A 23617-nucleotide genomic window follows, 5' to 3' on the forward strand; every position below is an offset into this window, starting at 1 on the left:
AATATTATGATGTTGGTACTATGAGATTTGGAACTAATGAACCTTATTTTATAAAAGGAAAAGAATGTATCTTATTGACCAATAAACTTATATATGATAATTCTTATTCAGTTGAAGGACTAAAGCACAAACTACTGAGTGTGACATAGTTGAATAACATTGGATTCAAGGTAGAATTTATGAATAGGAAGGTCAACCTACTAGATGGAAAAGGACATCTAGTTGGATCTAGAAAACAAACAAAAGGTAACCTATTTTATCTTTATCTCAGTGAAAGTTCATGTTTTATTACTCAAGTAGAAGAAATCTAGTTATGGCACAAAAGATTATGTCATGTAAACTTTGATGATCTTGTTAAGATAAGAAAACAAATAAGAGCAAGAGGTATTTCTAGCTTGAGAAAACCTGATATGGGTCTATGCAAAAATTGTCAAATTGGTAAGATGGGAAAGACTAGTTTCAAAAGCAAGAACTATCATTCATAAGAAGTATTAGAGCTTGTGCATATAGGCTTATGTTGACCTATTGGAATAGAGAGTTATAGTGGACATAAGTTTTTCATTCTTTTTGTTGATGATTATTCTAGAATGATGACTATAATGTATCTAAGAGAAAAATCTAAAGCTTTTCAAAAATTCAAGTGGTATCTGGCAAGACTAAAAAAAGAAATTGGAAAGAAGTTGAAATATTTGAAATCACATTGAGGTGGTGAATTAATCTCCATTGAATTCAATGAATTCTTCATTGAAAAAGGAATTAAAAGACAAGTACTAGCCCCTAGTACACCTCAAAAAAATGGCATAGATAAAAGAAGAAACAAATCCATCATGGATTGTGCAAGAATATTGATAATAGAAAAGAATGTTGCAATCAAATACTAGAAGGTAGCAATCAACACTATAGTACATACCTTGAATAGAGTATAGTTGAAGAAAGACTCAAATCAAACTCCTTATGAACTATGGTATGGTTGCAAATCTAATTTAAGTTACTTAAAAGTATTTGGAAAAAAATGTTATATCTTGAAGGAATCTAGGAAAGGTAAATTTGATGTCAAAGTTGACAAAGGCATATTCCTACAATACTCCTACACAAGTAAAGCATACAAATGTTTAAATCTATCTACTCATAAAATCATAGAAAGTGCAGATGTAAGAATTGATGAATTTGCAGAAAAGAGTGAAGAAGAAAGCAACAAAGAGCCAGAGGATTACAAAAGATTTGTTTAGTATGAAATTGATACCCTACCAAATCCATTTAGAAGAAAAAAGGCTTCACCTCCTGAGTTCCCAAAATCTCCAACAACTAATAAGTTGCAAATAATGCAACCCCAGTCACAGTCTGAAGGACCCAAGTCACAATCAAAGGTTAGTGAGCTACTACAAGAGCAAACGAAGTCTAATGGCTTGAGTCATAGATAGTAGGACCTGAGCTTGATACTAAAGTTCACAATTAAATGAGTAAGACACACTCCAAAATCAAAGAATCTATGTTAGCAAGATATGTCAAAAGGCATCATGCACTTGATCAGATCATTGGAGATAAATCAAATGGAACAATGAGAAGAAACAAATTGAAAGGTACATGTTTGCTCGCTGAATTTGAACCTAGAAATGTGAAAGATACATTGGACAATGAAATTTGGATCAAAGTAATAAATGAAGAAATAGAATATATAAAGAAGAACAAAACTTGGACTCTTATGAACCTACACCCAAGGATAAAAATGTAATTAGCACAAAGTCGGTATTCAAAAACAAGCTAAATGAAGATGGAGAAGTTTCCAGAAACAAAGAAAGGTTAGTATGTAAAGGCTATTCTCAAGAAGAAGGTATTGATTATGGTAAAACTTTTACTCCTGTTGCAATATTAGAAGGTGTAAGAAATTTACTAGCATAAGCAACACATAAAGAATTTAAAGTTTATCAAATGGATCTAAAATCTACATTCTTAAATGGAATTCTTGATGAGGGTAAGTGCACCAAGTTGTGGTGCCAAAAAGATGATACCTTTTTTTTCTTTTTAGTTTTGTAAAGTGCGAATGCGCTATAGCGCATACGTGCTATAGTGTGCATGTGCTATGACTTGGGTATGCCAAGCCATAGCATGTATGCGCTATAGTGTGTATGCATCATACCACATGCACACTTTTTTAAAAATAATTTACAAAGCACGTACGTGCTATTTAGAAGTAAGTTTAAAAAGCTTTAAATAGTGCATGCATGCTATAGCACACATGCACTATAGGGCACACACGTTAGTCCAAGCTTTGCATTCTACCAAGCCTAATGTTTGGTTTTGCCTTGGGGATCCAACCTAAAGCTTTGGATTCTATAAACTAGTCTAAGACATGTTTTGCTGCAAACATACAAAAAATGATTGATTTTTCTTGTGTGCTCTCCTTCCAATTTCCTCATGGTTGAGCATCGATAAAATTAGGTTACATGACATCGTAGGTCTCTATGTTAGCTACACAACCATATAATTTATTTTTTATTTTAACTATTTCAAGCCTTTCATCTATAATTTCTTTTGAATGTATGTCCATTTTTTGTCACAAACCAATATGTACTAATTGGGCTGTAGATTTTAGCTTGTTCATCAAATTTGGCAACAACTTAGTTTTTTAGAATCTAGACTCCATTCTACACACTTTGAAAAAAGAAGTTTTGATTTTAGATTAGTTTTCAATCATTTCTAGGGGGAGCACAAAGATATTTCATGTTTTTGGGATGTGTCTAATTTAAAAATTCATTAAAAAAAACTACACATTATAAAATTACGTGAAAATTTTGGGATAAACTACATAGTGTTAGGTAACTTTTGACTAGAGTGATTAAAGAATTTCAAAAAAAAGGTTAAAATTTTAGGGGGGGCACACTTTATATGATGTTATGTTTTTTTGGAATAAATAGTACCACTTTTTGTGGCCCCCTTTTTTGATGACCTAAAACTAAAGCATTTTGAAAAAAAATTAGTAGTTTAGAAACTAGATTCAAAAGACTACAACTTTTTTTTTTTGTCATATCTTAAAATTTTGAGCATAGCTATCTTCAAATTCTTGTTGAAGTCTAGAAATTGCTGATTTCAGAAAAAGGTGTCCACTTATACCCCCCTTTTGACACCACAACTTGGTGCACTTACCCATGAGAAAGCCTACATGGAACAACCTGAAAGTTTTGTGGATCCTACAGAAAAGGACATGGTTTGCAAATTACACAAGGCATTATATGGTCCTAAGCAAGTTCCTAGAGCTTGATATGAAAGACTTCATAACTACTTGGTACAAATTGGTTTTAAAAGAACAAATGATAACATTAGTCTCTATATCAAACAAGGCATGGACGAAAGGATTGTGTTGGCATAAATATTTGTCAAAGATACTTTATATAGGAAATGATGACTTATGTAGGGCATTTTCAAGAGAAATGAGTAAAAATTTGAGATGTCTATATTTAGAGAGATAAAATTCTTTGTTGGATTCCAGATGTAGTAGAAGGAAGATGGTATCTACATTACTCAATATAAATATATCAAGGAGGTACTAAATAAATTTGGAATAGAAGATTCAAGACCAGTTGGAACCCCTATGTCTACTGGACATAAGATTTCCAAAAATTATGACTCCAAAGAGGTAGATTAGATCACATATAGATTAATGATTGGAAAATTGTAGTATGTGGTGCATACAAAGCTTGATATTGCATTAGCAGTCGATATGGTGGCAAGATTCCTAGAAAATCCCAAAGAAAATCACATGATGAAAATCAAGAGAATCATGAGATATCTTAAAGGTACTGAAGAATATGGTTTATGGTACAAAATAGGAAGCAATTTGGAATGAAAAGTATTCATAGATGTTGATTGGGTAGGAAGTATTGATGATACAAAAAACACCAGTGGTGGAGCATTTTTTCTTAGTAAAAGACTAGTGCCTTGGACAAGCAAGAAACATAATTGTTTCTCTTAGTCCACAACAAATTCTTCTAATATTGTTTGGTTCAAACAACCGTTGGTAGGTATGAAGATAGAGATCAAGGATCTAGTAGTCATATACTATGATAACACCAGTGCAATCAATATATCAAAGAATCTAGTGATGCATACCAAAACAAAAAAGATATTGCTATAAAATATGATTTCTTGAGCGAATTGGTAGAAGATAAAGAAGAAAAATTGGAATATGTGAATACAAAAGAATAAATTATAGACATATTCACAAAGCCATTACCTAAGGATGCATTTCTATATCTAAAAGGTAAGCTAATTTTCATTCACTTATCTAAAGCTCACTAAATGAAGTTTAATGATGCATCAACTTGAGCATGTTGAAGATCAATTAGTTGGTGTAGTATTGACAAGGGCATATTGCAAATGAATTAGTACTTGACATACATTGATATTCACTAAACACTTTCTTTAGCATGAGATGTCAAAGAGGGAGAAGTTTGTTGTCATATCTTATAGAAATGGGTATGTGTAAGATCATGGTGTACAGAACTATGGCCTTAAGTGGCAGTGAAAAACCAACAAATCAGGGTTATGTCAACTTGACACATAATTTTAAAGTGGTACTAAACTTTATATCAAAAATTTGTAAGAAAATAATCTGTAGGAAATTGAATCTAGTTTCTAAACTACAAGGCCTTATCTGGAGAAAAAATTATTTGACTGGTCAAAAGTTTGGATTTTAATGCAGTGCTACAAAAATTTTAGGGCGAAAATAAAAAGTAGGCGTATGTCTGACCACCTTAATCATAATCCAATGATAATATTTTTAAATATAATTTTATATATAAAAAGTAGACTCATGCCTGGATGTGACACATATTTTTGGGAATTTTTATTCCAAATAAATAATTAATTATGAATTTTCTACTATACTATTTTCAAAATTAAAAAACTCTCGTGTCTGATCACCTTAACTAGTTCAAAAAAAATGAAAATTAAGCTTTTCTTTTTTTTCCTTATACTAGTCGAAGCATAGAATGTGACGCATCTTTTGAATTTCACAAATCTTATACGGTTTGAAAGTTATAGCTATTTTTCAACTAGTATATCAATCAGCACTTTGTAGCTAACTCCATTAGAAAATAAGTAATAATTACTTACTGAACTCGTAATTTGACAAACTTTACATTTATGAAAAGCTAAGAACATTCTTAAGAAACCCTTTTCATTACATCAAATTTTGGTTAAAAAAAGTCATCAGCTACATGCTTGAAGTGAAAAAACACATAAGAACGTGCCCAAAACACATTTTTGTGATGTTTTAAAGATGACCATATAAGGTTGGTATCGAAAGATATAGTAGGAATTATAAAGGTATTAATTGTTTTCATTTAGTATTAGGATGGGTGGAAAAAAAATTGGAATAGATTTTGAAATTCTTTGAGGCATTTCAGAACTACATATTTTTCAGATCGCCACTTTTTGGCACACCATGATCCTGCACATACCCAAATTTTGTAAAGAGATGTGCAGAGGGAGAGGGAACTTGGTCAAAAGGTAGAGTTTTCTATCAAATTAAGTTATAATAGATATAATTTTTTTAACAGAGGGAGAAACTAAAGGCACAAAGAGTTCATACTAATGGGAGTTCTCATGGATGAGAATATAAATGAAACTAGAGATATGTTCTTTATTTTATTCTTGATCTAAAATTTCATTATATTATGAATGTTGTGTTTCCTTCAATGCCAAAGAGGGAGATTGTTTAAACAATTGATTGATTGCATATTGTCTTTGATGTTACACAAAATATCATATCATTACTAGTCAATGTAAGTTGAGCTCACTCATGCATTGAAGATAGTTTTTTATGTCTTTTGAGAATTTCAAAGTTCAATGCCAAGTTTGGAAAATAGTACCTACTGAGTTCACTTAGGCACCAAAGGAAAGTGTGCAAAAGTTCATTGTTAATCGAGCTCACTTGGTTAATGAAGGAAATATTGGATAGAACCAATGCTAAATGAGCTCACTCGGTTACCAAAGGAACTTTGTGAGTATGCAGTGTTGACCAAGTTCACTTGGTTAACATAGGAAAATTGTTTTTGAGGTAGTGTCTACTAAGAAGGATAAGCTAATGATGGATTTCCTTGTTTTGGCATATTAAGTTCAAATTGATTTGTTTGTTGGTTCTAGCCAATTAAGGAGATGAATATTAATTATTCTAAGATATATTCTAGCCAACTTGACAATATAAAATATATAAGTATAAGGTCAAGTTGAGATTTAGAAAGTGTGAATGCATGGAAGATAATTGAAGATGCCAAGAGCAAGAAAATTAGAAGGATGAGCAGAATATCCTTGTAGAGCTGTAAAGATATAGTTGATTACGAAGGATCAAGTATACAAGCTAGAAATAAGATCTGTAATCAAGTCATCTCATTGTTACTTTCTAACCATTGTGGTAGTGATCTAGTTCTCTTAACAAAGTTGGTTTAGCAATTATTTTTATATCCTCTAACAAGGTGACATTTCTATTGAATTGTCCAAAGACCTCTAACAAGGCCACTCCTAACATGGTGATTAAATCCTCTAATAGGGTTACACCTAACAATGTGTTTTATACTCTTTAATAAGGTTGGTTCCTAACAAGGCTGACTTTAGAAGAGTGAAAATCAATAACTAGTTGCAATTGATGATTTTTCCCAAATTGGGTTTCCATGTTAAATATTGGTGTCAAATATGTTCATGTTATTTATTTTATTTCTTTGCAACTAAGTTAAAGTAATAGTAATCATAGATAACATCTTAAATGTTTTCATGTTAAGCATTTACTGAGCATTTTCATTGTTTACTGAGTTACAACATTTTTCTATGTGTTTGCCAAGCATCGATAGAGTTTAGGTTTTCAAGTTTACTTTGTATTGACATATGGAGGCATGCATAACGTTGTCTATTTTTGGAGTTTAACCATGGAAAAATTGTAAGAATTTTCCTTAGGTAAAAATTCACCCAAGACCAAGAAGCACAATAACTAGTATGAAATAGACCACTAGAGTATGACCAGAATAACAATATGATATTCAATTCATCGTATAGTACACTAGAGGTGCCTATATATAAAGGCCTCTAAGGTGCATCTAGAATTTCTAGGAGGAAGCAACATGATAATTCCTACAACCAAGAACGTGTCCACCACGTGTGGATTATGCTCCATTAAGCATAGGAGTTAGTGTGATGATGAGAGGATAAGCCTTAAGAGGTGTACCACATACAATTATGTTCTAGACACCATGTGCTAAATTAATAGTGTGAACAACTATGTTGTCTACTTGACAAATTAGTTGTTTATGCAAGCTCTAGTGTTGTAGACACCATGTGCTAAATTAGAGTTTCTTACTCCTATGTTGTCAAAATGACAACTCAAACAATTATGAAAACTCCTAGGTGTCTAACCTAACAAATAAAAAAATAATGCATTTTTCCTAAGTAAACTTAAGTAAAGTATAAAAAATAATTATTTACACTAAAACTCCCCTTCTTAAGTGCAACTTAGGGGAATGCAGTTAAGCTCATAAAAGCTATGATGAAATGCATAATGGGTCTTGACTACTAGGCCATGTTAGGTACCCAAGTACATGCAATGCTAAAAAAAAATGAAATCTCTCTACAACCAGAGAAAGAGGGAAAACCTCATGGGAAAAACCCTCCCCCAAAAAGAGAGATATGTACAATATAGAAGAGAAGGATCATGTGACCCTTCCTAGTGAAAAATCCCTCACCCTTGAGAGATCTCAAAAATAAATATACTTGACCTCTATGAAGGGCTTGGTGAAGATGTCAACTACCTGCTACTCAATAGGACAATACTATAGTGTGATGAACTACTCATGGATCAGCTCTCTAATGTAGTGCATATGAACCTCAATATTCCTGGTCCACTAATGTTAGACTAGCTATTTCAAGATTTTAATATCACTTTGGTTATCACAATGGATGATTTTGGGTCTCAATAGATCAAAACCAAACTCCTTCAGAATTTGATGTAGCCAAATAGCCTATGTTGTTGTATTCATAGTGCCTTGATACTCAACCTTAGTCAATGAGAGAGAAATGATGTTTTGATTTTTAGTCTTCCACTAAATTTAGGTGGAACCAAGATCAAACATATATCTTGAAGTAGACTTGTGAGAATCAACATCTCTTGCATAGTCAGAGTCTGTATATTATACTAACTAAAGTCATGTACCAGCTACTTAATGTATTCCATTTGAATGTGTACCTTAGATATAGTGCAAGATTTACTTGGATACCTTCCAAAAAACTTCATGTGTCTCTTGCATGAAGTAAAAAACCATGCCAACTGTAAATGAGATGTCAAGGTATGTATGTGTCAAGTAGATAAGGCTTCCAACCAACTGCCTATACAAGGTTGCATCAACAAGTGGAGTGGAACACTTAGTTTCTAACCTAACACCTGAAAGGAATGGGGTACATGCAACCTTGTAGTCACTCATGTAAAACCAAGCTAGAAGATCAAGAGCATACTTGGGCTATGATAGTGTTATCCTTGATGAAGACTAATGTGTCCCAATGCCAATCAAATAGTGTAGTAGACCCAAGTTTGTCATCAAAAACCCATCAAGTGCAAAGTAGCTTTTACACTATCAATAATGGATGTTGTGCTCCGTGTAATGATCAAATAATCAAAAAAAAGTAAAAGAAGTAATTGTAAGAATTTGCTAGAGGTTCATATATATAAAGGCCTCTAAGATGCATCTACAATGTCTAGGAGTTATCAACATGATAAGTCTTACAACCAAGCACATATCCACCCAGTGTGGATTATCGTCGATTAAGCACAAGAGTTAGTGAAATTATGAGAGGATAAGACTACAAAGGTGTAGTAAATATAATAATGTTGTATACATCATGTGCTAAAATAATAGTGTGAACAATTGTTTTGTCAAAATGATGACTGAGTTGTTTATGCAAATTCTAGTTTTGTAGACACCATGTGCTAAATTAGAGTTGCTTACTCCTATGTTGTCAACATGACAACTCAAATGAGTATGCAAAATCCTAGGTGTCTAACCTAAAAAATAATTAAATAATACATTTATCTTAAGCAAAATTAAGTAAAGAATAAATAATAATTGTATACACTAGTAGGAATACGCTATAGGAAGATAAGCCCTAGATGACCCAACTCACAGTTATGACTTTCTTATCCTTGGCTACCAAAGTAGAAGAGATCGAGGTTCCCCTCCTCCTCAACCTTTAGTTAATTCATTTTTAGTTTCTATGTGGTTGGTGTGAATTAGAGATTCTAAAGATTTAAATAATGTTCCTCTTGCTTTTCATGGCATTGTAATCTCAAAGTTGTAAGAAATGTAGACAATATGGGTGTTTTGGGTACCTAGGTTCAGAAAGCCAAGTACATATTTGAATCTCAAACCATTCATAGGCTTCTTTGTTGAACTCCCTCCAATGGTGGATGAACTCTATCACAAACCTTTCTTACATATGAACTTGTCAATTCAAAGCTTGCTTTGAATAGTCCTCAGAGGTACATTTTCATAATGTGTTGCAATGATATGATAATACACACTCTGAGAGGTATATTTTCAATACATTGTGTAGTTGTAGTGAATGGAAAATGCCTATTTTAGTTGGTCCATAAAAAATTTTATGGTTTCTCATGTAGGGTTTTAACTTTTATCCAATGCAGATTTAAGGTTTATGGGTTATCCTCAATTGATTGTAATGGAGGATAGCCATGCCACATAATGCCATGGATGATTCAATGGAAATAGTAGCCATAGAAATGGAGGAGCATGCCTATCTTTCCCATGCCCTTCTAGCTAGTGCAAAGTACACAAAAATTATTTGTGTGCTTAGGTGTCATGTCTCTAAATAACCTCATCACAATTCACACTAGCTGGTGCACTGCTAATGGAATATTCAGGTTTTAACCTTTCATGAAGCATAATAGAATTTCTAGAATTATGATTATCAATGACTTGCGACTAGTGAGAAGCTTCCAGAATTCTCACAATATCCAATAGTACTTTAGAAAGAGTTTAGAAAACTATGTAATTATTTGCAACAAAAAATATTTTTCTCCTTACCATTTTTAGTCTCCACCAATAGAATTCATGATAATCAATTTATATAATATTTAGAAATATGCATAAATCTATAAACATAGGACATATATAAATGTTTAATAAATATTAAAATATTATTGGCTTAATTAATTATAATTTTCATCAAACAATTCTATTAGTATCCTATCATAGGTAGGAACTACTAATTGTATCACTCAAATATGAAAAATACTCTTTTCAAATTGTCTTCAACTAAGGGTCTTGAACGAGAAAATCTAATATTGATATGATTGATGGTAGCATGATGTAATTACATGTTTTTTTTCAAATGAATTCCTTTATGCCATATACTCTTTTTTAAAGAAAAAAATTGAAAGATCTCACATGATATTTTTATAAGAGTACTGAGACACTTTGCCCCATAAATGGATTTAAAATTAATGGAAAGAGGGATTAATTTTAAAAGAGAATTAAATATGACATATTAGGCATTAAAGTAACCTAGATGAGACTGGTCATTAATATGATGTAATAATATTTTTAATTGGAAGAAAATTTTCTATATTTTATAAATAATACTAAACTAATTAATAAGATGGGGGATAAACAAGTACAAACTAACTACAAATATTTTCAAAACATGATGTTTTATGTTGGTAGGTTGTAAGCATAAGAGATGGCTTATAGAGTGTTTTCAACTTGAGGTACAAAGAACACTTATGGCTCTCTTAATATGACTCCTTTACATGTTGAGTGTGTTGACATATCAGCCAAGTTTGTTATTAGTGAGAACACTTATTTAGATTGTGTATGGCTATTGAGCTCATTGAATAGTCTATAGAGTTTTCCATGTAATTTTGTAGCCATCGAATTCTATGGTTGCTACCGAGTCTTCTGGACTAATTCCAATGGCCACTGAGCATTCTAGTAGTTACCAAGGGAATTATGTTAGTGTGAAGTGTAGTAGTTCAAACTGAGCACTCTAGTGGTTACTGAGCTTTGTAGTTTCTACCAAGCTAGTAGTTCATGTGATGTGAAGCTAGTGTTAACCAAGTCATATGTGAAGTTATTGTTTACCGAGTGAAGTCATGGTAACCTAGTAATTCAGTTTATGCCAAGTGACATAGTATCTACTAAGTCACTAGTGAAGACCAAGTTTGAGACTACATTGAGGTGATTAGTACGGACCAAGCTTCTACTTCAATTGAGTGCATGATGATGCCAAGTAATGAGAGTGGATGTCAAGTATTAGAATTTCACCAAGTCAGTCTTGAGAACCCAAGTCTCTTCATTTGGACTGAGTTCGTAATATTGATGTTAACTTGTATAATGGTTGACTTCGTTATTATATAAATTGGATTGGTATATATATAATATATTGTATCATATCGAATGTGTGTGAATATGTAATTCATGAACATAAGTATGTAAGAATACAAATGTCATCAAGCAGTAGATAAAGTATATATTGAAGGCCATTTTAGAAAAGGAGCAACAGAGACATATCCATCACAAAAGGTGAACAATACTTTAAGGAATCTCTATTAGCAATTTGGTTGTAAGTTAGAGATCTACTGCTTCATTCTAATAGGTGAATCAATCTAAATCCTTTCACAAGGTAGACTTAAAAATATTTCTTAAATCTCTTACGAGAGTGCATACTTTATTTTATGGTTGTAAAAACCTCTAACAAGGTGGACCTAGCAGTCCTAATTGCTCTTTACAAGGTAGATCATTAGAAGTGATCATTGTAAGCCTTAACAGTTCAACTTTATGCTGTAGTATTGAAGTTTTGTGGGTCTCATCCCCACCCTAGTTTTATCTTCTATTTGGAAGGTTCCTAGGTCACCAGATCATTGCGTTCAATCATTGTGGATGATTTTATATTTCTAGTTTTACATGCATGCAATTAGATCTGATGTGATAAATTAATTGTGAAATGGTTTATTTGATTCAGAATTGAAATTGTTAGAAATTTTAGAAGTTACTGATTCACCCCTCACCTCTCAATAACTTAGCATAGTCTTGAATATTTTCAAAAATTGGTATTAGAGATTTTTGGTTCTTAGGAGAAAGTTTAACAGCTTGAGCAAAGATCAAGAATATGGAGATATTCAGAATTGATAGGGTATGTGTAGAATCATGGTGTGCCAAAAAGTGGCAATCTAAAAAATATGTAGTTCTAAAATATCTCAAATCATTTCAAAATCTATTCCAATTTTTTTTGCACCCACCCTGATACTAAATGAAAATAATTAATATGTTTATAAGGTCTACTATATCTTTTGATACCAAACCTATATGGTCAACTTTAAAAACATCCTAAAAATGTGCTTTTGGCCTATTTTTATGTGATTTTTAGTTCGAACATGTAGTTGACAAATTTTTTTTCACAAAAAATTTGATGAAATGAAAAGGGTTTCTTAAGAATGTTATTATCTTTCCATAAACGAAAGGTTTGTCAAATTATGAGTTTAGTAAGGAATTATTACTTATTTTCTAATGGAGTTACATATAAAGTGTTGACTGACACACTACATGAAAAACAACTATAACTTTCAAATGGTACAATATTTTTTAAATCCAAAAGATCCATCACATGAAAAAAAACAAAAAGTTTAATTTTGCAGAGTTTTGAATTAGTTAAGGTGGTTAGACGCACAAATTTTTTTTCCCCAAAAATGCTAAAGTCAAAAATTAATTAATAATTAATTATTTAGAATAAAAATATCCAAAAATATGTGTCACATTCAAGCATGAGTCTACTACTTATATCTAGAATATTATTAAAAATAATTATTTGATTTTGATTAAGGTGGTTAGACATACGTCTACTTCTTATTTTTGTTCAAATTTTTTTGTAATATTGCAAATAAATTCAAAATTTTGACCAATTAGTTTTTATATTTTTGAGATAAGTCATAGGAGTTTAGAAACTAGATTCAATTTGCTAGAGGATCTTTTCTCTCAACTTTTTTTTATAAAGTTAATACAAAGTAGAAAATTACATGTCAAGTTGACATGACCTTGATTTTCTAATTTTTTATTGCCACTTAAGAGCATAGTTTGGTTGACCATGATCTTGCACATACCTAATAAGGCAATTGACAATGAAAAGTTGGATCTAGAAATGGCAATTGCATAACTCAAGAAAGCTAAGGAGAAACTTTCCCAATCCCTAAAAAGAAAGAAGGAACTTGCAAATCAGATGAATGATCATTAGTACATTGAAGAAAGAATTGAAGACATTTTCCTTTCAATTAGTTCAGATGAAGCAAATGATGTAATCAAAGAACTCCTAGAAAAGAATGGTTCCTTGCAAGAATAAGTAAGAAAGCTAAAAGGAGAACAAGAAATTCAGTCAGTGAGGCTATGTGAAATCTTGGAATAGAGAAACAAGATAAAAGAAGAAATGGATGGAAGAAATAATGAAATCTAGAACCAATCCCCTTAGCATGCATATCTTATGGATCAATTCTCCAATGCAAATAAGGAAATCATGAGCCAAATATAGATCAATGAAAGATTAAGAAAATATATAAATTTGGAAAGACAAATCAATGAAAGAATAAGAAATGAGCTAAGGTTTGAAAAGAAAATCAGTGAAAGATTGAACAATGACCTAAACACTAAAAAGGAAATCAATGAAAGAACGATGAAATCTCAACTATACATGGTTCAACTGGATGAGTAGTAAAGAAAGAATTGGATATAAAGAAGAAGGTGAATCCTCCAAATAAGGTACTCAAAGGAATCAAAGACCTACTTGCAATTACTATGGTAAGTTAGGTCATACATCAAACAAATGTTGGATTAATGGTAAAGAAAAATTTAATATAAAATTCTATTCTAATGAAGGCAAAGAGAAACCAAAATTTGAGGGAAACTATCACAAGTGCAAGAAACAAGGTCACAAGGCACCAAAATGCAGAACTAAGTCATTCAATCCAAAAGAGAAAATTGGGAAAGCAATATTTGGTTGGGACTGCAACACTTGGTGTAGATGTCATTACTATGAAGAATATGGACACATTGGCATGAATTGTATTAAACATCACATAAGTACAAGAGATACCACCATAAGATGTTTCACCTATACTAAACTTGGTCCTCTACCCAAAAATTTTATGAACACAAGTAAAATTGAAGATGAAAAGAAGGCAAAAGAAGATAACATTCATAAGCAGATGTGGTAGCAATGGATTCCTAAATCTACCGAAGATGCTAGTTCAAGCAATGATGGTCATGTCACTCAAGAAGTGGGTGACTCCACCATTTTCAACTAGATTTGCAAAGGATAACTAGAACTACATTATCAAGATCACATTCAAATAGTTTGAATTGAAAGGTGAAAAAGATCCAAATTAGTATTCAAGATACAAAATGATCACTAAGGAAGAATGGTATCAGTTATCATTGAGTTACCTTCTCTACAAAGTAAGAATGGGTCATAGACTCTACCGAGCAAGGTCAGGAGTAACAAGACACAAATGGTTACTGAGTCATGAAGCCTTCACCGAGTAATAAATTGAATAGTGGATGATAGGCTATCAAGCATAATGTTAAGCATGATGTCAACCTAGCTACCTTTGTATTGAGCATTAATGGCCAAGTTTTAACAAAACACATGAAATTGAATTCATTTTTCACCTTGAAATCTAAGTGCTATTGTGAAGAAGAAAATTCGAATGTGATCAAGTGACTTCAAGAGAATTTGCAACAAAGTTATCAAGGTTTTCATAGTTTACCAAGTAATCATGGCATCAAGCAGTAGCAACAAAGTGAAGAAATTGTCTGAGACATTGGTCCAAGGAATCGAGTGGAAAGTGCCAGACTTCAAAGTTGTGCCCATGATCACAGAAACCATTGACCCAAGCATAGCTCAATCACAAATCCCACCTAAGGTACTCCTTAGTAATGATATTTGAACTCATTTCAAGTGTTTTATTCAAGAAATTAGACCTTAGAAATGGATGATGCCCTAGGTAAATTGTGTGTTAATGGAGTTCTCAAACCTAAGCATAAACATTTGGAAGACATAGGTTTGACCCACATTCATCACATGTGCCAAAGTTTTCAAATAACATGGACTAGATACATTCTAAGCCAAGTGTATAATGATCAGCTATGGCTTGAGAAACTAGTTGTAATCACAAAGAAAATGATTAATTGCATCACTAGCCTCCCCATGCTCAAAATAGCTAAACCCAAAAAAACCCTAGGTTGGGCTAAGCTAGAAAAGAAAACCCTAGTTGAGTGGGATGACAGAGGCATGAAAATTAGTAATGTAATTGATGTAAAACTATAATTTGGAATACATGTGATAGCTCACAAGATATATAATTTGAGCCACCTTAATAGTGTATCATGTGAAGCTATGGACTTAGCTTACAAAGTTTTGAAGAAAAATTTGTCTTATTACTTGGCAGATCTATTGTTGAAGCAATACAACAAGAACATGGAAAGTATTCAGACTTCCAAGAACAACCCTTACAAATTTGGCTCTCTACTGATTTGTTTGTTCTTCTATGTTCATAAGTTCTTCCCTTCCAAAGGCATGATAGTATGGAGAAATGATATGCCTATACTATACTAGATTAATGAATACATTTCAGAAATGGGAGATAACTTTGTTAGCATTATGGACAAGTACTTTGAAGTATTCAATGAGAAAATGAATAATAGATTCAAAATACCTAAGAAGCTAGTAGAATATTACAAAGATGATGTTTGTTTCATGATATATAGTGACAAAGTCTACATTCAGGTAGTAAATCCTAAAATTGTATGGGTAAAACCTCTTCCCTACGAGGTAAATATTGATGAAACAAAGGACATTATTTAAGCTCTAATTAATGAACCTATTGATCCAAAGTTACCACACTTTGGAACATATGATGAGGCAAAGGAAACGATAGAACTAGAGATAAAGCTCCCACAAGCGATTAACAAAGGTAAGAGGAAGATAGGAAAACTAAAATCAAGCACACCTCTTATGTTAACCAAGGGCAAAGGAGAAGATATAGATGAAGAGGAATTAGAAAAAAAAAGAAGAACCTAGGAAGAAGAAAGGAAAGATGATCATCACCAAGCCACCTAAACCATCCACTGCAATCTTCACAAGGAGTTCCAGGAAAAAAGGCAGTGAAATTGTCCTTAGGAAACCTCCTCCCATCTTTTATGAAAAGTTGAAATAGATGAAAGAAGGTGTAGGCATAAAAAACATCAAATCCTTGAAGTATGAAACTAGGATAGAGGTAGAGAAGAAACTAGTGGAAGAACTAGTGTTGACAAAAATGGGAAAATGGAAGTATTCACTAGATAAAATATCCTCCCAAATCTCTAATGAATTATTAGAGAAAATAAAGCCAAGATGGGACTTTGTAATGCAAATAGTAAAATATATTTATGCACAAACCTTGAGGCAATTGCTAGCAAGCATGAAAAATGCTGAAGTAAAGGAGTCCTTGAAGAAAAATGAAGATAAAATGACTCTTAGATTTAATACATGTTTAATTTTGATCAAGGATATAGAGCATGTGGTTAAGAATGCCAGAAGGAAGAATTTTTATCATCTGCATTAACCAAGTGACTTCCTAGTAGATGTAAAGGATGATGAAGAAGAAGAAGAAGATAAGGATGAAGAAGATGATGAAGGGACAACTCATTATGTTACTATTGACTATGAAGAATGTAAGGAGCAATTGGAAAAAGAAAAGGAGCAAGAAGAGGAACAAGAAGAAGAAGCTATAGAGGAAGATAAAGAAGATGATGAGGAGACTAACCCAATGAAGATAGAAACCATAGTCGTTGCCTCACTTCCTTACTCTCCAAGAAAACTAGTTTCTATATCATGCTTAGAGACAACTTCAGTAAGTTTGATTGTGACAACTATTAGGAATAAGGTGTCTCAACCTTGTATAATTCCTATTCTTATTATTTGTTTTGTAAAATGTATTTCTTGCAAATAATGTTGATGTGTCGACATCTTGAATTCTATGCAAGGAGATCATGATTAAAATGGTTATGATGGATTCCTATGACATGTAAGAGCTATGTTAGGAAGATTCAATGACAGGTGAAGACATGTAGCAACTAAGATATTTGAGTACTGTACACTCTACCCCAATATTGGGGTTCGACGCATCGCCCTGAAAATTTTTTTGGGGTTCCTATTTTCTCAGAGAATGGTAAAACCTTAATACGATTTACCTTTTGGGAGTAGCCCTAAAGTGAAGTGCATGTTATAATAATTTTTAGGGTTGTGAAGAGATGCGATGCGAAAAAGGTGTATTGTTGGTACTGCGAGTAGCTACTAGAGTCTTTTGTTGTTGATATTGAACTTGCATTGCAAGTGTATTGTAACCTCGTGTTGAAGATAATACATTGTACAGGTTCTGAAGGGGTGGGGTTGTTTTACCGAAAGGTTTTTCCCCACTGGAAAATTGTTGTGTTATGTGTTTCTTTCTTTGTCTATTTTTTGTATGCATGGTTGGCTGCAATATTATTGTTTACATGATATTGAATCTGTAAGTGTAGAAGATTTTAATAGGATTTGCATCATACTTTTCTTATGAGATTAGTGTAGGAAGTTGTTTTCGCACCTAAGTTTCCCTACAAGTGGTATCAGAGCTTGATCAACTTTTGATCCTAGTTGTTGGGTAGGGTTTTTTGAGCTAATCTCAAGTTGAGTGGAAGTCTTGTGTAGAGCATTCTAAATTTTATTTGCAGATTGAGATGGCGAGTTCATCATATGGAAGAATGGAGGTGGAGAAATTTAATGGCACTAATTTCGAGTTGTGGAAACTCAAGATGGAAGACATGTTGGAAGATCGTGACCTATGGGAAGCGACTACAAGCGCTACAAGAGCAGCAACTATAGCTCAAGCAAATTGGGATATCAAAGACCATAAAGCAAAGGGTCTCATAAGACTCTGTTTAACCGATGCAGTCCTTTTGAATTTTCTAGATGAGAAAACTGCATATAGATTGTGGGAGAGACTTGGGGCCGTGTATCAGGCCAAATCTTTGGTGAACAAGTTGTTCTTGAGGAAGAAGTTGTATTCTTTGCAAATGGAGGAAGGTGGATCTTTAATGGATCATTTAAATGCATTTAATCTATTGGTTGCACAATTGACATTAGCTGGTGTCAAGTTAGAGGAGGAGGATTGTTGCTACACACTTTTGTGTTCTTTACTAGATTCATGGGACCATCTTGTGATGGCTCTCAGAAGCACATTAGTCACCTTCAAAATGGATGATGTGGTGTCTTCACCGCTATCAGAGGAGATGCAAAGAAAGGCTTCTATTTTGGAAAAAGAAGCCCTTGCTGTTCATGGGAGATCCATAGAAAGAGGGAAGAAAAATGACAATAAGTTTGACAATAAGGGTAGATTCAAATCCCGTGGGAAGTCAAAGACTTCCAATAAGTCCAAGGAAAAATGATGGAACTGTGATAAGACTGGGCACTTCCGTAAAGATTGTAAAGAGCCTAAGAAGAAGAAGAAAGCCTTAGATTCTAGTTCTAAAAAATCTCAAGAAATGGCGATGCATTCATCATAGCTTTAGTAGCCCATGCATCTGATGATGTGTGGTTGGTTGAATCGGGTGCATCTTTTCACATGACCTCTCATCGAAATTGGTTCTAAAGATATGAAGAGTTCGATGGTGGAAAGGTATTCTTGGGTGATGATTCTCACCTAAAGATAGTTGGACGTGGAAGGGTCACTATCAAATTTCCTGATGGACGAGTAAAGGGAATCAATGAAGTTATGCACATTCTAGGTTTGGCATGAAACCTATTATTTGTAAGTATGCTAAATAATGTAGGTGTGCAAGTTGTTTTTTCTAAAGATGGATGTAAGATGATGAGAGGAGCTATGGTGCTTGCTAAGGGTACTAGGAGAGGTACTTTTTTTCAGCTTGATGCACACATTTCTCAGTGTAATAGTTCTTCTATTTCAAAGAAGAGAGTAGCTATCACTTCATCCCCACCATTTGAACAAGTAGTAAAGAAGACTATGGTTAGTGGTTCTGATGGTAGTGCAAGAAGTGTACCTAAGGGTGCAAACACTTTGGAAGGAAAGCTTCCTACAGAAAAGACAATGTTGTGGCATTTGAGATTTGGTCACATTGGTGAGAAGGGTCTCAGAACCCTAAAAATAAAAATCTCGTTGAGGGGTTAAATGATTGCAATCTTGAGTTTGACTTCTGTGAACATTGTGTATATGGTAAACAAAATCGTGTTCAGTTTTACTTTAGTTCTCAAAAATCTTCTGATGTTTTGGATCTTATTCATTCTGATGTATTTGGTCCTGTAAAAGTTCCTTCAATCTCCAAGTCTGTATTTTTGTATCTTTCATAGATGATTATAGTAGAAGGACGTGGATTTATTTCCTTAAAAGTAAGACACAAGTCTTTAGTCAATTGAACGAATTTAAAGCCCTTGTAGAGAATCAGACTAGTAAGAAGATTGAGTGTGTGAGAACTGACAATGGTGATGATTTTTGCTCAGCAGAGTTTGAATAGTTTTGTAAAGAACAAGGTATTGAGAGGCATAAGACAACTCAGTATACCCCACAACAAAATGGAGTTGTAGAGAGAATGAACAGGAAACTGATGGAGAAGGCTAGGAGTATGCTTAGTAGAGCTAGTTTAGAAGAAAGGTTTTGGGCCCAAGTTGTGGCCACTGCTTGTTATCTAGTTAATAGATCTCCTACATCAGCCCTTGTTGGTAAGACACCCATAGAGGTGTGGTTTGGTAAGAAGCCTTCAATTAGACATCTTCGTGTTTTTGGTTGTGAAGCTTATGCACCTGTTCCAATGGAGAAAAGATCTAAGTTGGAAAACAAAGCTATTAAATGTATTTTCATCGGGTACAGTGCTAGTGTGAAAGGATACAAGCTTTGGGATCCTGTGACTAGTAAGGTGTTGTATAGTAGAAATGTTATTTTTAGAGAGCTAACATCTTCTCCTATTGTGCTACAACCAGATGAAAAAGAAAAGGAAAAAGATGTTGTTCAGTTGCCTCCTACCCCTAAGAAGACTGAACAGAGAGACCATGTTGGGTCTAATGATGAGGAGAGCTCTTGCAGCTCTAATAGTTTAGAAGAAGAGGAAGAACAACCTCAACCTCAGCCCTTGAGGAGATCCATGAGAGAAAGAAAGCAACCAGAAAGGTTTGGTTATTCTATGTTAGATTCCAATTACGCTTTTGCTTTGATTACTAACATTGATGAACCTAGATCTATGAAAGAGGCTTTGGGCATGGAAGATGCAAGTTCTTGGATTGAGGCTATGGATGATGAGATGGCTTCATTAGAGAAAAAAAAAACATGGGATCTTGTACCTTTTCCTAAAGGGAGAAAATCTGTTGGCTGTAAATGGGTGTTCAAGAAGAAATTCTGTGCAGATGGCAGTGTTGAAAGGTACAAAGCTAGAGTGGTTGCAAAGGGGTATTCACAGGTAGAGGGAATAGATTATGGTGAAATATTCTCTCCTGTTACAAAGTTGACATCCATTAGATTTTTGTTATCTCTTGCTACATCATATGATTTAGAGATAGAACAGATGGATGTGAAGACAACTTTCCTTCATGGTGATTTGGAGGAAGAGATTTATATGTCATAGCCTGAGCACTACATTGTTAAAGGTAAAGAATCCTTAGTTTGCAGATTAAAGAAATCTCTATATGCTTTGAAGAAATCTCCTAAGATGTGGTACCTTAAGTTTGATGCCTTTGTGTTGTCAATTGGATTGGTAAGATCAAAATCAGATCATTGTGTTTATTTCAGAATTGAAAATGATCGCCTTCTTATTGTTTCATTATATGTTGCTGATATGTTGTTGTTTGGGAAGGGTAAGGGTATGATTTTTGATTTTAAATCTTAGTTGTCAGCACAGTTTGAGATGAAAGATCTTGGGGCAGCTAGGTACATCTTGGGTATGGAAATCAGTAGAGATAGGTCTAACAAAAAAATTTGGTTGAGTCAGAGTAAGTATGTGAAGTCTATGTTGGACAGGTTCAGCATGTAGATTGTAGACCACTATGTGTTTCTATTTCTGTGGGAACAAAGTTCTCTGTAGACGATTGTCCAAAATCTCCTAGTGAGATGGAGGACATGAGTAGAGTACCTTATGCTAGTGCAGTTGATAGTCTTATGTATGCTATGGTCTGTACTAGACCAGACATTGCCCAAGTAGTAAGATTCCTAAGTCAATTTATGGGTAATCCTGGACGGATACATTGGGATGCAGTTAAGCGAGTATTCAGATATTTGAGGGGTACATCAGATTACTCCATATGTTATCATGGTAACTCTTTCGAATCTCTAAATTTAGTTTGTATTCATGGGTTTGTGGATTCAGATTGGGCAGGTGATATTGACCACAGGAGATCCACCAGTGCTTATGTGTTCACTATGTTTGGTGGTGCCATCAGTTGGATGAACAAGTGACAACCTGTGGTTGCTTTGTCCACTACAGAAGCTGAGTACATGGCTGCTACTCATGCTTGTAAGGAAGCCATTTGGCTTAAGAGATTGTGTTCTAATGTTGGTGTTGATGCAGAATAGATTACTATTTGGTGTGACAATCAGAGTGCTATTTTCCTTGCAAAGAATCCAACTTTCCATGCCAAAACAAAGCACATTGATGTGCAGTAACACTTTGTGAGAGATATGGTGGAAGATGGAAAGGTAAATTTGGAAAAGGTAGATACTATGAATAATGTTGTAGATGCATTAACGAAACTAGTGGGCACTGAGAAGTTCAGATGGTGTTCGAAGTTTATGGGCCTTTCGGCCTATAGCAGTTAGTTCCTGTTGCTCTTACAAGGTGTCTTGACCTTGTATAATTCCTATTCTTATTATTTTTTTTGTAAAATGTATTTCTTACAAATAATGTTGATGTGTTGACATCTTGAATTTTGTGTAAGGAGATCATGACTAAAACGGTTATAACGAATTCCTATGACACGTAAGAGCTATGTTAGGAAGATTCAATGATAGGTGAAGACATGTGGCAACTAAGATATTTGAGTACTATTTACCTTTTGGGACTCGCCCTAAAGTGAAGCGCATGTTATAAGCATTTTTAGGGTTGCAAAGAGATGCAATGCGAAAAAGGTGTATTGTTGGTACTGCAAGTAGCTACTGGAGTCTTCTGTTGTTGATGTTGAACTTGTATTGCAAGTGTATTGTAACCTCGTGTTGAAGATAATACATTGTGTAGGTTCTGAAGGGGTGGGGTTGTTTTACCGAAAGGTTTTTCCCCACCGAAAAATCCTTGTGTTATGTGTTCCTTTCTTTGTCTATTTTTTGTATGCATGGTTGGCTGCAATATTGTTGTTTACATGATATTGAATCTGTAAGTGTAGAAGATTTTAATAGGATTTTCATCATACTTTCCTTATGAGATTAGTGTGGGAAGCTATTTCCGCACCTGAGTTTCCTTACAACAACTACATGTGCTTCAAATGTCCAATCACTCTTTGTCCCCACACAACTTAGCACATCATTGATAGAAGTGACTACCACTTCATCTACCGAGCTACACCCTCCCTCTTCTTTAGCTCCTGAGTTCCAATCATCACTTATGAATACATTGGCTTCTACAATTTTGAGCTCTTCAAGAGTAAGTACTTCAATTTTGGATTCTATAATTTTGTCTACTTAAGTAATGGATATATCAGTTATGACCTCTTCAATTATGGATTCAATAAGAATTACTATTAGTATTCCATCAGCTAGTACTATATCAATTTTCATTGCAAGTCCTAGTATATCTACAATTGTTTCCATCTCAGATACAAAGACATTAAGTACAAGGACAATTGAACCTAAGGCTCAATCGACTACAATATTTTTTAGTAGAGGGAAGGAGATAGAAGAGGATATAGACCTAGATGAGGAAATAGAAATTCCCAAATGGGAATTTTATAATCTTACCATGGATAAAATGCATATAGCTAGTGAACTCCTCTAGAAGAAGGAAAAACAATAAAAATTAAGTAAGAATATTTTGTTTGAGGCTACAGGTATTGAGGTTGATACTTCTCAGCCTATTTTATTGCAATTAGTTGAGGTAGTCCAAAATTTTAATGAGGACACTAGTCCTCAAGATAAATTAATTGAAAAAGAAAAAAAGAAATTTTACAGTAAAGTACTTGAGCACATTTCTTAGCAAATTGCTATCCATCAAGTTGAGCTTTCCTCAATATTGACCAATCTTGAAACCTCTTGCACTAATGTGACATCACTTTTTGGAAATTTGTGTGATGTTACTGAGTTCACAAAAGAGATAAAGGGTAAACTAACAAAGATTGATGAGGATATAAAAGCCAACGCACAAGAATTGCAACTTGACTCTAGTTCAAGATCTAAACATTGTATAAAGATCAAATTTCTGTCAGACATGTAGGTAGAGTTGTTGAGAGAAGAAGCAAGGATCTAGTCTACATTGATAGATATTTAGAATATGATCCTTCCTATCATGGATACAATGTAGAAACATATTGTTTATTCAAAAACCTTGATCCATGACACCAACTTCTCTATTGT

The sequence above is a fragment of the Cupressus sempervirens genome, chromosome 4 (assembly GCF_028749045.1).
Source record: "Cupressus sempervirens isolate cs-2001-9-10 chromosome 4, ASM2874904v1, whole genome shotgun sequence".
Taxonomy (NCBI): Eukaryota; Viridiplantae; Streptophyta; class Pinopsida; order Cupressales; family Cupressaceae; genus Cupressus; species Cupressus sempervirens.